We start from the raw sequence: 5,326 nt of genomic DNA on the forward strand, positions 1-5,326 counted from the left end.
GCTGTGCTGAAGCAGAGAAACCTCTAAAACCTGCAGGACAGGGGGCCTTGAGGACCGAGTTTGGGGATGCCTGATTTAGAATACAGAGAAAAAAGTGTACAAAGTAAATGCGATAGTAAGGCCCTGTATATCCAGAAAAAAACAAACAAAAAAACAAAGAAAATCAGCTTCTGCATGGATGCATGCAGCACCACTTAGGATACTAATACAGTACTTATGCCACCTCGGCACTGACTGGATATAAAGTGCCACTCTGTGTCTGCAGAATGGCACTCTTTGAATTTTTTGGTATCCACCTTTATATTTCTACATTTTATGCAAAAAATGTCTGCTTAAAGGAAAAGCCATCTGTACATCATGAAACTTCTGCTGGGCTCATGGATGTGATGCCTGTGTATTCGTCTTACACTGGTTCTAGAATCTTTGGATGAGGACATAAATTTTCCAAGCAGAAATTGAAATCACTACCAGTGAAATATTATTGTTTGGTCATTTATTTATTCATTTGGATATAGCCTAGAATATAACTAAATACAAAATATTCTGACAAAAGTATGCTAAATTCATTTTACTTTATAAAGATATGCATTTTAATTTAATTATAGTATGAACATAATTAAATGATTAAGTTTTCAGAGAGGCAATGAGTAGCGCTGTAATTTACAGTACATATACTTGTATGCCTGTTCTAAACACTTCTCTTTTCCTGACATCCTCAAGCACAATATGCTTTTTTTTTATATGGTAATGACTCCTAGAAAAAGACCTTGACAAACACTTCTTTAGCCGTTCGGCCCAATTATCACTGCAGTATAGAACAGCTGTCTAGCAGCAATACCAGCACAAATCACTCATTAATCACCCATTTGCCTTAAAATACAGCAGCAGCAGGGAGGTGGCCAAAAAGGTGGCAGCAATTTTATGCGTTCATTAGCAGCTTACAGTAATAATTACCTAAGGGCTGCTTGAAGGTGAGTCTTGTAGTTTTATACAATCCAGACAAAATGCTGCGCAGCAGTTGAAGCTAAAAAAAATAAATAACTAAAGATCAAGATGCTGACATCCTTCATGTTGTCCTTATATAACACATTAATGTCGTAGGTCTAAGAGTTCCCACTTTTCCCCAGAGGTGGCTGTTTTCTCACCAACTTAAGGTAGAGGACATTGTCAGGACACGGATGCTTATACATGTTAATGCTCCCTTTTTCCTATTCTGCTCCTGTTAGATTGATGGCTCGGCAGTGGTTCTCATTGATCAATCAGACACAGTCTGCGTCTCAAATGAACCCCGGCTGAAGGAGTTGTGCATTCTTCCGAGGGAGCAGCGTCCCCAGGGGTGCGACAGTGAGATGCACTGGATCGATAGTTTTTAACTTATTTGTGTAAATACTTTTTTTAACCTTGCTGATTTATCATCTGCATTTGTTTTGCCACATTGAGAGAGAGAGAAAACTACAATGGATATCATCAGACCTAAACACAATGTTGTTCTACACGCAATTTTTATCTTCATGGTCAAGGCAGGGGAGAGGCATACGAGAAAAACTGTAATTAATTATGCATTTTATCAAAATGATGGATACATCACGCTTAACTCCAAACTGTATTTCCCCAGAGAATGCAGAGCATTCAACTCATTCCTAAGTAAATCCTTTGAGAAATGCTGTCAGTTCATAAGATGAAAGTTTGCTGACATTGAATAAAAAAACAAAAAAGTACATTTTACCTCTAGCTCCAAGTGGCTTTTTATACATGACTTTCACTTCTTCAAATAAATCACTCTGTGAACAAATAGAAAACATGCTACCTTTAAATCAGCTTTTAGTCCAGATATGATGTGTTTTTTAAAACATTTTCAGCACTGAAGCTCCAAAAGCCTTTCTTCAACTCATTAAATCTTTAAAATTAGACAGCTCAAGTCCTTCTAAGAGTGTCATTCTGATTTACAAAGAGAGTTTTCAAGAATTTAATTAATGCCAAAAGGGGAAGTTGAAAGTGTTTATCCAAATAGACATTTATATTGAGTATTATTTTTTCTTCTTTTACTTGGATATGCCTCTCAGATTGATGTAATCGAGGAGGCAAACTTTCTTAAAATGGAAAAGACACTAATACGGTTTAAATTAGATATTTTCATACACTATACACATTAAAACTAAAGGTGTTAATCGAACTCACAGTCTTACTGCCTTCCTGTCTTTCTGTCTAGTTTATTCAAGTACCAAATCTAATGTAAACACATATTTGATCACTTTGTTGCCCGTGTGTAATATCAAGATGGAATTATTTTCACTTATTGTTGTTTTACCCTTTAGTGCAACATTTATGTACAAAACACTAAGATATTAAGATAGAGGACATTCTTCTGTTTATTAAGATCTTGGGGTTAACCTATAACTTATCTTCAGGTTAACCTATCACCCTCTGTTTTATTCATAGCCTTCAGGAATAGCTTAAAGGGGATTAAAGCAGTCTGCAATAGCAATCAGATTTGTCCAACAGAGAATCCCAATGAACCAAGAGGGATTCCAGAAGTGATGGACACTGCACCAAAGGTGTGGGGATCTGATGACTTCATGGTTCCACACAGTGATGTTGTAGACCAGATTAGCCTGCAAGTTCCTCTCATATATCACCTGCAACAAAGATATATTTGACTTGTGCAATTTTATAATGTTTTTTTTTTTTGACATTTTGAGATGACCTTTCGATCTCCTATATTCCATTAACCAGCCAGCAAATGCTGTAAGTGACTGAAACCATAAAGACTACCAAGCATTTACCAATATATTCAATGTTGGAATTATTTATCAGTAATGGAGAATGTTGATCCCCACTTTGTATTTATCTGTATTTAGCAAATATTATTAGCCAACGACAGTTGCATTCGGTAAGATATGCTGATGAAGATTCTCAGTCGTCCAGGTCATAGTCATTCCGTAAAAGTTCAAAAAAATCCACTGGACTTGGTTTTCAAGATTTGAAGACATTTCGCCACCTCTCCAGGAAGCTTTCTCAATTCAAATGTCTGGATCTGCAGTGATATATAAGACTCAAACTCACTGCGGTCACTGCGTTATAGTTACAGTCAAAGTAATTAGTTAGATTACTCGTTACTTTCAATGCCGTTACTTCCATCACTGGTGGGAAGTATGTACGACGGCTAAAGCCTCAACAAGGATCAGGCAGCATCCTGCCACTCTAGAGCCGCAGGACTTGCTTAGCCCATTAAGTTAAAAGGGGAATGTGGTTTATCTGTCGATACTGACATGCCTGGTTCCTCCACCCTTAACTGTGACTTAATTAAGCTGAGTTGACTCGCATCTGGAAAACTCAAAAGTTGCCCCCGATCCGTGGAACATATAAGCAACAGCTTCCAAACTGCCCAGGAATCAGTAGAACCACTGAAGAAACAGTATTCAGAATCCTGGTAAATATAGGTCAGCACCTTAGTTCTAATCTATGAAATTAAAACTGTATTTTTAAGTATTTTTATAAGTATACCAACTGTATTTGGGAAAAAACTATTTTTGTTTTTAATTTCAGATAGACCATACCCAATTATATATAACCAGTTGTAATTATAGGGTTAGGGTTCTAATTAAATAAACAACAAGCTTAAGGTTGTGTTTTATATCTTAAAATATCTTGAAGACTTTTTTATTTGTTATTTGCAAGGAAGCTGTACACGTAAAGATTTTGTAAACTTTTTTGCACATTGGGTAAAGCTCCTTCTTTATTATTTTATTAAAATTGTCAAAATTAAAAGTGTCACAGTGGGGGAGGAGGTTTGAAGGAGGACCAAAATGCAGACACAAAAGCTGAAGGTGGTTACTTGCACATTTTTATAACAAAAAAGGGTAATAGAAGCAAAAATCCAAAAACATGAATCCACAAAAATTTCAAAACTACTGAAAACCAGAAATACTCACAAGGGGGCAAAGAAATTATGACAAACCAGCCAATACTTACTGAACAGCAGGAGAATATATGGGAGAGAGAACAAAGACCAGGCTAATTAGCAGATTGGGAGCAGGTGTGAACAGAGGCAAGAAGGGAGCTAGGGAAAAGGAGACTAACACAAGACGGCAAACAAGACATACATAAGAACACAAATACAATCAAAAATAACTCGAACACAACAATGCAAATAAGACCAATGAAAACTCAGAAATAAAACTTGAACAGAACCATAACCATGACAAAAAGAAACCCAACAGCAAACATTTCTATAAGACTATTTCACCATGTACGATAACATTTATTCATCACAGCCTTTGTTTCCAGGTAAATATTTTACATAAGAAAAAAAACAACAAAACATGGCCTTTGAAAAGCGATTAGAACGGCATTGGTTGAACCACAAGGGTAGGACCAATGACAGACGATCACTTTAGTCTGTTTATTGCTAACAGATTTTCCACAGAGAGTGTCAAAGATTTTTGCAAAGATCACAAAGAATCATAAGATCAAAAATAGCTATTTTAATTGAGACATAATTTGACAAAAGCTCTTAGAATTTCCCGTATTCACAGATTTTTCTTGAATTTGATCTCAGTGAGATAAAAGTTATTCACATATCATTGTTGGCTGTAAGAGAGCTCCTAGTGAAAACAAGTTAGTAGTATTGAGGAGGACTTCAAGCGAGAGTATCTTAAGCACGGAAAATATAGAGCAGAGAAAAAGATTTATCTGAACCACCGCCTAGTGAAAGAAAGTAGAACATTAACTTAATTATTAGAGAACATCACCTTTATCCCTGCACTAGAGAGAAATTTATTTGTTCCAGGAGCAAATATTATTGATCTTTTTCTCTATCTTTTTTTTTTTTTCCTTTTTTAAGCCAAAAAGTGAAGAGCTCCGCAAAGCAATAAAAATTGAGGATAGCAACACATAAGTTATTGATAGCGTTTTTGGATATAGGCTTTATGATGCAATAAAGAAGACAGATTTTAATCTCTTTTATATATATTCTTAATAAATCTTTCTTCTTTTTATTCATGATTATTCAAGACTACTTTGTATTTATCCTTAATAAAAAGTTGTTACAAGAGGCCTGCCTTTAATCTATAGGGCAGCTGAAACTAATTAAAAGGGTAAGTGTATCTTATTGACATATTACTAAATGTATGGTTGTTAAGTAAGTCAGCCACAGCTCTTGCAGTTATAAGCATCCGCTACTCAAGAGACTCTGCTTAAGACATTGTTACATAGAAATCTACCATTGGACACAGAGCCTGCTCATAATTTAGTGCTATCGCAACTATTATAATGAGAATGATTATGATAATTATGATATTATTGTCATTATGGGTTTAAGATTCTT

Source organism: Cyprinodon variegatus, unplaced genomic scaffold (genome assembly GCF_000732505.1).
Source record: "Cyprinodon variegatus isolate N-32 unplaced genomic scaffold, C_variegatus-1.0 Scaffold125, whole genome shotgun sequence".
Taxonomy (NCBI): domain Eukaryota; kingdom Metazoa; phylum Chordata; class Actinopteri; order Cyprinodontiformes; family Cyprinodontidae; genus Cyprinodon; species Cyprinodon variegatus.